Source organism: Canis lupus, chromosome 12 (assembly GCF_048164855.1).
Source record: "Canis lupus baileyi chromosome 12, mCanLup2.hap1, whole genome shotgun sequence".
In the NCBI taxonomy this organism is placed as follows: Eukaryota; Metazoa; Chordata; class Mammalia; order Carnivora; family Canidae; genus Canis; species Canis lupus.
Window position 1 is genome coordinate 48,515,245 of NC_132849.1, and position 12,808 is coordinate 48,528,052.

A 12,808-nucleotide genomic window follows, 5' to 3' on the forward strand; every position below is an offset into this window, starting at 1 on the left:
GCTATACTCGTTATTAGTTTTACTTTTTTTCTTTCCTGTTTGGGGTTATTAGTATTTTTTTAGTTGAAAACATGGTTTTCCCTTGCAAGTCTAAGAATGGTTACTTATTGGGTACATATTTATTTCACTAAAACCTTTTTCCTTAAATTCCTATGGACATTGCTCCATAGATTTCTGCTTGTTCATTTGTCTCTGAGGTGCTGGCTTGTTTGTTTTGCCATTTTACATTGGGCAGGAGAAAGCTGAGGCCAACTTGGGTTTTTTAATGAAGCTATCCTTGTTTTACACTCAAATCTTTTTTTTTTTTTTTTATCCACTTTTGTTACAAACAGGAAGAGGTCTTTTTTAACTAGACAAAATTGATCTTTCCATTTGGGTAATGTTTGCTTTTTTAAAAAAATTTATTTATTTATTCATGAGAGAGAGAGAGAGAGGCAGAGACACAGGCAGAAGGAGAAACAGGCTCCATGCAGGGAGCCCGACGTGGGACTCGATTCCGGGTCTCCAGGATCACGCCCTGGGCTGAACGCGGCGCCAAACTGCCGAGCCACCGGGGCTGCCCATTTGGGTAATTTTTTTTGTCTATTATATATACCTCCTTCTTTCTTCATTTTATTTTCTCTATATACCCATTTTTTTAAATTAAAAATCCAAAAGATTGGATCTTACCTCTTCTATGTGTAACATATTTTTTGTAGCTGTTTTCTATTTCTCTTTTGAATTAGTGGTGAGCCTTTCAATCTCATCTGCTGCATAATTCAGTTTCTTGAGAGGTCACTTCTGATGATCAAGTCCTTTGATTTCTACTAATCAAGGTTTTTTATTTTTTGTTTTTTTTTTTAAGATTTTATCTATTTATTCATGAGAGGCACACAGAGAGAGAGAGACAGACAGACAGATGCAGAGACACAGGCAGAGGGAGAAGCAGACTCCATGCAGGGAGCCCGATGTGGGACTTGATCCCGGGACTCCAGGGTCAGGCCCTGGGCTGAAGGCAGGCGCTAAACTGCTGCGCCACCCAGGGATCCCCATTTATCAGCATTCTTAGCCACGGAATAACAGGAGTATTCTTCAGGTTGTGACTATGGAAAATGTCACCAGACATTGCCAAATATTTTGTGGTGGGGAGACAGATGTAAAATTACTCTCAGTTGAAAACCACTTCCTTACAGCTTATAATATTTTTATATCTTGCTTTCTCTTTGTATCAGTCTTCACTGAGTGTTTTACCTATGGACCCTTTTTCTTGTTTTGATGCTTTAATCACCTGTTTGTTGATTTTTTTTTTTTTTTTTTTTTTTGCCTAGCTAACATTTCTACGGTGGACTTTTCTTAAGCTACAAGATCTGCTTCCTCCCACAATGTAGTAAGGAAAAATGTTTAATCTATAATTCTTCATGCATGTGTAATAAATCCAAGAGAGCAACCATAGCATTAAATACAATTTTTCTAAGGGGTATCTGAATGTCTCAGTCAGTTAGGCATCCAACTCTTGATTGTGGCTTGGGTTGTGTTCTTGGGGTCATGAGATTGAGCCCTGCATTGGACTCTGTGCTCAGCATGGAATTGGTTTGTCCCTCTCCAACTGCTCCTCTCTCCCACTCCTCAAATAAGTAAATACATAAAATATTAAAAAATTAAAATAATAAAATTTTTAAAAAAGATTTTTCTAGGAATAGCTCCTGCTTTGCATTCTTAATGAGGGGAAACAGGATAATATGCATATAACAATGCATGCCCTACTTTTCAGACCACAATATCCTGTGTACCCTCAATCCAATTGCAAATGGTATAATCTCTACTTCCTCACCCTTCCTCTGCCTCTTCTCTCTTTTTTTCTTTCTCATTTTTCTTCCCTCCTTATGTGTGTATGAGATGGTGGCAGGAATAACCATAATAATATTTGATAGATGATAAATAAGAATAGCTATTAAATACTAATTATATATGTAATCTTGGGCTAACTCTGCCATGTTACTGCTTCAAGCATCACAGTTCTTTGAAATAGGTACTGTTACTATCCCCATTTTGCAGATGATAAAATAAATACTTAGCCTAAAAGTGCCTAAGCTAGTAAGTAGTGGAGCTAAGGTATAATTCAGGTTCTGCTGACCTCAGATACTACCCACCACATTATTCTGCACAATGATTTGTGGTGTTTTTTTGTTGTTGTTGTTGTTTTGTTTTGTTTTTTGGGTTTTTTTTTTTTTTTTTGGTCTAGGAAATAGTCACCATGATGTGAAGATGTGATGGAGATGAGGAGGAGTAGCTGCTTAAATAATGTTCTCTGACCTCAAGCAAGGATGAGACACTGCAATGAGTCAAAAGCTTTTGCTACCATTTTCCTGGCTGGATGAATGTTTTAGTTCATTTGGCAGACCATTTTCCCAAGTTAAATTTATAGTCTCATATAATTGCATATTTTGGCCCAAGTTCTCTTTTGTCCCCAAATCCCAGGGGCTTATAAGTTTTTTCTAAATTATATAATTCTGTTGTAATTTTTACAGGATCTTGGAAGAGACTCTATTAGTCATTGATAGCATGAATATTAAGATTTTAACTAGAAATCTATTCATTAAGTGTTTTTATATTAATATTTTTAAGTACTAACAAAAATATTAGTAGTTCATCAAATACATTTATGTATTATATTTATGTATTAAATTAACAAGATTAACTTTAAAAATTAAACATGTTATTTTAATTAAATATCAAATGGATTTTAAAAAGGGCCTAGAACAATGTCAGAGTACTTCTCAGAAATCTAGCTGGGAAATTCTGGTTTCCGAGACTTTTACATTGTCATAGGGCAGCCTTTATATCCTACTTTGGCTCAAGAGTTATAAATACACATGGGAAACTGAATGAAGATTTTCAATTTCTCATCCTCTGACTGACATTTTTATTTGAAAATGTCTCTTATTTTTAACAAGATACTCAACTTGCAAAAATAATTCTTCAAGTTGTACCCATACAATAGACTTACATTTTCCAGAGAATAAAATCCTTCACAGAATAGTCATAAAAAAGGCACCCTGTGTTGTAGTGGGATAAATAAATTGAATCCTAATCATGTAAAGCCAGTTTTTCATTCCATGGCCCAAGGTTAAAGTCAGTGCATAACTCTACACCTGAGCTACCTACCAAGACAGATACAACATCAGAAACTCATGCTCATTCCCTGTCTACACACACACAGCCAGAAATGGTGTTTAATTCCGTTTAGTCTCCAGGATATCAAGTATCCACTACTTCTTTGTTTTGGCTAATGAAACCTTGATTTTGCTTGGAATAGCAACATGTCCAGCTCAGACTATAGACTAAAATTAATCTAAAGTAATCTTAAAGGGCCATTTGGCACATGATCATATGACACTGACCAATGAGATCAATGGAGAACTCACTAGAATTCATTTCTGGGAAAATGTTCCTTTCCAAATCCTGACAGAAGAGGACAGATACCATGAATATAGTTGGGTGCCCTCTCTCCCCTCCTTTTTCATGAGGTCTGGCACTTGCACAGCTATCTTGTATCTATGAGGAAACAAACAATAAAAGAGGATAAGAGCTGTCACTGAGGATGATGGAATGGAAGGATAGGACAAGACATGGTACTACCCTGAGCAGCTAAGTAAATGCCAGCATCTCACATTCAAATCCCTTGTCGCGTAGGAATAACAAAGCCCTGAGTTCAAGGCCTGTAAGTCAGATTCCTATTGTGGCAAAACAAATTCCGAACTGGAAGCTTTCCAAAGATTTCTTCTCTATTTTACTTTTAAATTTTGGGAATGATCTCTACATATAAGAGCAGAGTAATAAAAATGAAGGAAATTTGAAGACACTTGTAGTTATTTTCTAGGCCATGGAAACTTTATGAGAAAAGTTTATCCTTCCTCACTCTCATAATCAATATTCTTTAGAATATGCAGTTGACTCTCATTATTCACTGTAGCTATAGTCTATAAAATTCCCCAGGAACACTGAATTAGTGAATACTGAACCGGTGCCCCTAAAGGAAATGGAAAGATGTAGATATAGGTATCTCATGTATTATAATCTTAAATCTTAAACAATTGATTCTGGTGGATTCTGTTTTCTTTATTTTACAAAAGAATAAATGAAGTTTAGACATTTTAAGTGACTTGCCTGGGACTGCTTCACTAACGAGAAGCAGTGACAAATTCAAACCCCGTCAATTGGACCCACAGCTTGCACCACAGTGCAGTGCCCTTGACCTGCTCTATCCTCTGGTCATCTCTAAAGCTGAAACAAGAGTCATAGTCTTGCCCTGATGGATCTCAGCTAAGAACATAGGGGAGGGGATCTAAGTGACTCACATTTTTCACTATTCTATCTGCAAATGACTGCAAACCATGACGTATTGATTTGGGGGTTACAGATAATATTTTGTTTTGTTTTGTTTCAAAGTTTTATTGTAGGCTTTGCTGCTAGATACAAAATAAAAGGCATGCAACTCTCACAAGTAGAGCAGTACATACAGAGCCTAAACTATAAAAGCCTTTTCAAAATATGAATTTGCGTTTTGGAATATATTGTGTCAGAGGTTGCCCACATTAGCAGCTTCTGTACAAAATAGTAACACTTCCCTTATAAAGCAAACCAAACCCATCCATTACTTTGTAACTACTCTACTATGTCTGGTCTCTACCACCCAGTTTAGTCACAACTCGCTTCTGTCCCTTCATAGAAACTGGGAGGTAGGTAACCTAGAAGGTCCATCCTACACAATCACCATGCAGTCAGCCTGGATCCAGTGCTGGCTACCTGTGCCCCACAAGCACACATCCCTGTCAACAGTCTTACCTATAGCCTTTAAACAAATATGAACATGAATACTCACCAGACTCCAAAGAATCTGCATACCCTCTCAGTTTGCTCGCTGATGGGCATTCCGTTTTAGCAAGTGGGTGAACTGCAAATACAGGACCCCTGAATAATGAGAATCCATGTAACTGTAATTTTGTTCTTTTCTCATTACAATTTACTTTTCTCAGTAAAAAGTAGAATCTTGTTATACCCATTTTGAATACCTCTGCTGATAGCTTTTGCTATCAAAGTATACTTTGATTTCCGATCTTTGCTTCTCTTCATGGTTTTTTGCATTTCCTTTAGCCTCTGTGCATGGGCATATGAACAAAGGTGCTCATACACATACAGCCATATAATAGCCATGCTATATTGTGTTCTCCAATGCATACAAGTGCTATTCAGTTATTCACTGGCCCAATTCACAAAACAGCAAGCATATGGGAGTCAGTATCTCCAAAATTGAGTAAAAATGAAACATCACCGACTGAGGTAAAGGAGTGAATAGGGAATAACTGTAAATGGGTGTAAGGATTCTTTCTGGGGTTATGGAAATGCTCCAAAATTAGATTGTAGAGTGTAGTTGCACCACTTTGTAAATACATTAAACATTATTGAGTTGTACACTTTAGATAGGAGGACTGTGCTATGTAAATTATACCTCAATGAATCTGTTAATAAAAACAAAGTGATGCATCAGCTATACATGCACAGGCCTGCAGAACAATGGGGGACGTAATGTCATTGCTCAGGAATTTACACTCACTGGGGATTTTCTGTGTACAGTTGCCACGTTCTTGGGAGGCTTTATTATTCACCTGTCACAAGAAAGCTGCAAAACTCCATGTGCTTCCATGGGTTGGAAATGTCTATTAACTTGTCAGTAAATGAAAAAGGTGAAGGGTTTTCATCTCTGCAGATGAATTGGAACAGGTGCAACGTGTCTCCAAGATCGCTAATTAAAACTACTCAGGACTTGTATTTATTTTACATGAAAAAAGAGTTTTACATGTGTTTGAAAACTGTATGGAAATATAGCTTTTAAAAATTTGACTATAGAGTCAAGCTTTATTTCTGCTTTATATCACTTCATGAATGGAACCCTCGCTAGGGCATTTCTCATTTTTAGATAAATGCACTGGTTTTATATTCCACATACCAATGTAGCAAATCTAAGCTGTATTTATTAGCAAGAGGATTTTAGTCAGTGTGGGCATAAATATATGCTTTCAATTCGTACCATTTGTATTTGACTCCATAGAATGACACTAATATATTTTTATACACAATCTTTGGAGAGTCTGAGACTCTTGCCCTTCCAAATTGTGCATATTTCTTTGTTTATAGCTCAAGGAAAGAGACATACAGTGCATGGGAAAAGAAAAGAACTAGATGGATATATATTATAAATTTTTGAAAAAAGTCTGAATCTAAGTATAAGAAAACCTGTATTTGAAGAACTTATGAAATTTTAAACAAGTCACTAAGCCTATCTGTTCCTTAGATACTTAATCTCTTAAGGCCTAGCTCAAATGTCACTTCATTCACAAAGCTTCTGGAGATCTCTTTAGCTGGAATCAATATTTTCTTCTTCTATCCTCCCATAGAACTGTGCACCTTGAGTATATTATATAGCATAGAGGAGGAGGTGGGGAGCAGGCAGCAAGTTGAGAGACAGTGTAGTTTGGATTCTGCAACCAGGGTCAGAGTATCTGAGATGAAAGTGGAGTCTTATCCCTTACTAGCTATGTAACCTTGGAGAAGATTCTTTAGATTTCTTGTCTACCAAATTAGAGCTATAATGGTACTTGCCTTAGCCAGTTTTGTTGGGAGAGTTAAGTGGGAGAAGCCAAAGAAAATGCCTGGGAGAATGTAATTGATCCATAAACAATGGTGTTGATATTAGTTATCAGGAGGGCATTGTAACATAGTAAAAAGGAAGAAAGAAAGAAAGAGAAAGAAAGAAAGAAAGAAAGAAAGAAAGAAAGAAAGAAAGAAAGAAAGAAAGAGAAAGAAAGAAAGAAAGAAAGAAAGAAAGAAAGAAAGAAAGAAAGAGAAAGAAAGAAAGAAAGAAAGAAAGAGAAAGAAAGAAAGAGAAAGAAAGAAAGAGAAAAGAAAAGAAAGAAAAGAAAAGAAAAGAAAAAAAGAAAAGAAAAGAAAAGAAAAAAGAAAGAGAAATTTAAAAAGGGAAATTGGATTAAGTCCTGACTCAACAAGTTGCTAGCCTTGTGATATAGGAAAATCAGTTAACTTTGTGTTAATTCCCTCATCAATAACGTTTTATATATAAAGAGATAAGGATCCAATACAGTGGAGTGTGTGAACATGTTTTACAAGTGATATAGCGCTGTTCAAGAATTAGACATTATTTGGAGGAAATTGGTATTAAAAAATCTGTGATCAATTAGACCTGGACTTAAATTTAGGAATCATCCTTCACTAACCTTCTTAGTAAATTACTTGTCTTTGTGAATCAGTTTGTTAATGTCCATGACAAATGGATTGTTACTGAAAACATTAAATTACATGATATTTTAGGTACTGAACCCATGGCATATGTAGCAGGAATCAAATTGCATAATGTCATTCCTTAACACAATTTGTTTTGTTATTTATGCATATGTCTGTCTGGTTTCCTGGACTCAAAAACTATACAGTGCTCTGTTTTGCACATTCCAAAGGCCCTTGAACAAAACCATACAACAAGGAAGATTTCAGCCACATCTTGCGTTGCTGGACAAAACAGCTTTTACCCTCCAGGCTTTAGATAGAAAACCAAAAGATTCTGGGATAGGTTTCCCTTGTCATTCCTCAGGTTTTGAAAAGAAAATGAAATGAATCAACAAATAAAAAGTATTCTGACCATTTCCAAGGCCGTTAATATAAAGATATTTTATTGTACAATGGCTGTTCCAATGTCCAATAACTTGCCTGTTATCTGGCTTGCCCTGCGTTTTTCTTTAGCCTGACCACCAACGAGTGAATAGAATCTCCTGGCATTGTGTGAGTCATGGCAGGAATGAGCAGTCAGCCTCCTTATTTATGTTGAAGAAAGCAGATCATCTTTAAGAAATGTACTGTTACTTCAGTGTAACCACCAGTCTACCAGCTAGAGGTGGTCTTGAACTTATCATTATTAGTACTGATCCCTTTTCTTGTCCTTAGCCCAAGTGATTGAGAAGCAGTGAAAGGCGCAAGGCCAAGCCTTGTCTGAAATGGTTCCTCCCTGGCCAGATAGATTCTGGCTGGGGCCTGTCTGTAGTTAGCAGGCTTATGAAACAGTGTAAAATGTGGAAAAGAAGATCACGGGGCTTATAATTTGGTTTGGGGTAGAAGAATAAGAATAAAGATGCAAATCATATGTCAAAAAGAAAAATATTTAGTTTTTATACATAATTTCCTTGATACTAGGCAGCAACTGATAATCTTGAATTTACAGTGGAATATTCCTGGGCTCAACACAAAATAACCACTGGTGGCTTTCTCTTGGTAGCTCTGCAAAACCAAAGATCATTTCTTTTTATTCAAATATATTTATTTATTTATTTATTTATTTATTTATTTATTTATTTGATGGAGCAAGAGCATGAACAGGGGGAGTAGCAAACAGAGGAAGAAGGAGAAGCAGGCTCCCTGCTGAGCAAGGAACAGGACACAGGACTCCATCTCAGGATCCTGGGATCATGACCTGAGCTGAAGGCAGTCGCTTAACCAACTGAGCCACCCAGGTGCCTCCCCAAGGATCATTTCTGTCTGTCTTTCTGGACTCTGTTCCAGAGTTACTCTTTTTCCTAAACCCTTTACCATGTCACATCTTACAGCCCTCAACAGTCAGCTAAAATTTTAAACAAATGGAAGACTCAGTAAACAGTAGCAGAAACAATTCAATGGCAGTGTCTCTCTGTGCCGCTGGCTGATGTTCACAGAATGAACAATGAAGTAAGAGTCAAAAAAGGGAAAAAAAAGAAAACAACGGAAAGGACAAAAAAAGCTGCCACATTTAGTAACATGTAATAATCATGCAATCAATTCAGACTCAACTGGTCAACCCACATCTTTCCGGAAGAAGAGACCTGGACCATTTTCAAGTTCTGTTTATGTGCCCACAGGAAGCAGGGTTATAAATATCCCCTGATGTACCATTTGAGCAGCTGGCCAGTCCCAGGGAGTTTCAAACATTAAACATTAATTTCCCCACCTTCTGGCTCTTCCTATTCTGTGTCCTCTCCTTGTTCTCCCTCTCAAGGCAGAATGAAACTAGGTGCTGAGTTGCACTGTGGAAAGACAAAAGAGTTTCTGCAGCTTGTAGTTTATTCTATCTGGGGAAGCAGCACAGACTTCAGGTGCTCGGGGAAGCCATCTGTAGCTCTTGAGGCGACAGAACTAGGCTGAGAATGAATGCTTTCTGGCTTCTCTGCCTCCAGCTGGAAAGACCACTGAGGAAGCCCATTTCGCAGCACTGCCTGCAGAATTGTCTTTATCCATCCCATCTGCTGTTTCCCAGTGATGGAGAGCTGCCTAAAATGTCCCAGAAACTGAGGGAAGGGCTGCCAGGGTTCCCTCCAGAGAGGCATGGCGGACTGTATTTTCCAGGTAAATCATGGAATGCTGGTATGTACCTGCCATGCATGCTCAGGGTACCTAAGCCTGAGCCTGGGGCAGAGGTTCAGATACAGGTCTGAGCATCTCAGGTGGAAAGGGAGGGATCCTTTCAGGTGTACCAAGAGAAGAGAAGTGGAAACACATGAGGCTGCTTTTGAAGTATGCAAACCATAGACCAAATTCTACTCCGTGAAATCACAAAACAAACCACAGCAACTTTTAGCTACAAATGTGGATGTAATCTGACTGAGATGAAATAGAAATCTCAAAGGTATACACAAAGGAAAGCCTAATAATGTCATGGGGAATGTGAAAAAGGAATGAAGAGGAGCTGAGGAGAGAGAAAGGAAAGTGAGCAAGGAAGGGAGGGAGATGTACTTATCCTGTGCAACGCAATCTCTGGGGAACAGGGACCTTCATCTCCTTGCCCACTGCTTATCAAGGCACATGAGAGAAGCAAAGCACAGTCTGCTCTTTGTGTGGTTTTTCATCATTTTTTTTCAGTATGTTCTGATTGAACCAAAGCCTCCATGTGGCACGCTAACAATACCCTTTACCCTCCTTTTATCCAGCCTGTTCTCCAGACTTGTCATTATTTCTCAGGCCCCACGTGTTGGGTCCCTTTCATCTTTTCTCAGAAATGATTACCTTCAGACCTGTTTGTGAAAAGCTATGACATAGCACATAAAACCCAAGACCTTTCAAACAGACCACCTTGAAAAATCCTTGTTAGTACGACACAGGGACCTTCTGGATTAATATTTGCTGTATATTATTACCACAAGATGAGTAGTAAGGTACCTCCAGGCACATTTACTTGTAAGACCTTGGGAAAGAAGAATCTGAGATGCGAATCCAGTTTATGCTTCTGTAGAGAATAAATATTTCTTTTTTTGGTAAATTTATATATAACCTACTTCTAATAACAACTTGGATGTCTTACAAAAAGACATCTTGTTAAAGAATAGGCATAGATAGTTAGAATAACAAAATGGAGAAGGATATTAATATACCAAAAATGTGACCTAATATATTAATAAAGCATTGCATTTAGCTTCCTGGAAGCCAAAGCAAAATAAATTTATATATAAATTTATATATTATTTATATATAACTATATAAAAATGTTTACAAATAAATTTATAAAATGATGTATATACTATATATGTGATATCTAATTATTTATAGTTGATAAACAAAATCATAATAGTTAATTAAAGGGGACAAATATTTCTGGAAGTAAATTCTAAAATATGTTTCAATATATTTAGATACCTTTAGTTAGATAAATTAGCATATGAGGTAAATAAAGTCATGGGAATACTTGTGTGTGTGTGGCTTTGAAAACCATCTTAGACTTCAAATTTATTCCTCATACATTTGTGTGTATGTGTAAAGGCTCTTAAAACACAGTGTTATCAAGCTGGAAATGTTATATTTCAGAATTAGCATGGAGGATCTTTTAAATGTGCCCATTCTTCCCATCTCCCAGAAAATTCTGATTTGAAGGATGTAACAGTAAGGTATTTGTTCTTAGGAATGTTATCCAATTAGCAGGGAGAAGTGGAAAGAAAGTAACAGCCACTGGAGACAGCCTTGCTGTTCTTTAAACTAGGCTGGTGTAATCTGTAGGATATGTCTGATTTTAGCTTTCTTAGGATACTTTCAAATATAACTCATACCCTGGATTTGTTCTGTCCCATTAAGGTATCTTAGTTTCTACCTCATTGTCCCAATTACTAAAAACTTTATTTTTTTCTGAGCTATACATTGCTAGTTTGACTCAAAATGTTATTCTAAAGAATCAAAGAGTAGAAGAAGAGGTTTCTTTCTTTAAATGGTCTTTGACATAAGTCCTCTTCATTATCAATTCTTGAGTGGGATATTTGTCCATGCTTCACCCATGGCATCACTATGAGCTTTCAGTAAAGTTCTACAAACCTAATCTCGGAGCATGAAACCCATTAACAAAGGATGCGACTATAGGCAATGAGGCTAAAATTTAATAATGACTGTCATTTATAGATGTCTACTAATATCTATGAATATATAATTTAACCAACAAACCCTATGAGACCAGTATTGCTACCTTGTTTTCGGATGAGTAAACTAAGTGATTTTCCCATGTATCATGCACCAAATAGATGATAGAGGACATTCTGGGCAGAGCCATAGATCTCAGCAATTATTAGGCTGAACTTGCGCTACCTTATGTATCCCTATTTGTCATGGTCTTATTTACACACCAGATAGAAACTATTTTGAAAAGCACTTTAAAGCCAGGTCAAGGCTTTAAAATCTGTGCCCATATTCTAAGGATATCCCTACTGATTATCAATGAAAGGCAGGGCCCTATTCATTGAATTAATTTCTCAACTTGAGGGTATCTGTAGTTATAATGTAGGTTTGCTGCTAGAGAAGCATAGACCCTGGAGTCACACTGTCCATGTTCAAATCCTGCCCTGACACTTTTTAGCTTTGTGACTCCACTCAAGTTAGTGTCTCTATGCCTCAGTTTTCTTTTTAATAATATGACAGTAACTATGGTGCTTATTTTAGAGGTTTCTTGTGGAGATTGAATGTGTTTTTATAGGTACAGTATTTATAAAATATCCAGCACAGAGTATGCATTCAATAAGCACTGTTTTTAGTATTTTTTTCTATTGACATTAATCTATTTGTCAATTTATTTGGACATCACACTAGCCATGTTTTTTTCAGAAGAACATGCTTTTTAGTGTGGACCTGTGAGTTCAGTGATACTTGAGGTAGCATCAAAGCCCTTCCAGGGCTCACAAAATGCAAACCTTTACCAAGCTACAAAGGAAAACACTCTCTCTGTATTTCTCCTCCAAGCATTGCTGCGCCTTCTGTCTCATAAGTCATAGCATCTGAACGAGGGAAACTTTCTCCCTGCTCAGTCTCTCTTCCTTTCTCTTACTCTCTCAAACAGACACACAGAATTTCTTACAAGATATTTTTCTTTCTATATCACATTCTCCTTTTTTATGTTTCCCAATTTAAAATTTAAAAGACTACCTATGCTGGGAATTGTTCAGTGATGTTGATTTATGAAACTTATGCAAAAAAGGACAGTCTTACCGATGCACATATCTATTTGGCAAGGCAGCAGTGATTTATAAAAAGACAGGCTGGTGACACTCACATAAAGGCAGCTTTCATGTGGCAAGTGTAAAGGCAAAAAGAAAACCTGTTACCAATTGAATGACAAAATCTTTTGCTATTTTAAGAGGAGAGTAATTGCCACCAGAGTTTCAACTTGAAGTCCACCTGTGGAGAAGGTGCCATCTAAGTTGGGGCACCCAAGGTGAGCTTGTTTTAACTGTCCTTAATTTCTGAAGCTCAGTTTCAGGTTAGG

General features: G+C 37.0%; 1 long non-coding RNA gene across 4 annotated transcripts in view; it reads right to left on the bottom strand.

Moving 5' to 3' along the window:
• The window catches only part of LOC140600731 (uncharacterized), a 71,349-nt gene that overhangs the window by 14,678 nt on the left and 43,863 nt on the right, over window positions 1-12,808 (bottom strand). The window contains exons 7-8 of one of the 4 annotated variants that reach the window (XR_012003892.1): window positions 4,862-4,950; window positions 3,405-3,534 (exon numbers count right to left, since the gene is read on the bottom strand). This is a non-coding gene — a long non-coding RNA (uncharacterized lncRNA). The remainder of the gene's footprint in view (window positions 1-3,404; window positions 3,535-4,861; window positions 4,951-12,808) is intronic. The other 3 variants (XR_012003893.1, XR_012003895.1, XR_012003894.1) reach the window with 3 other exon arrangements.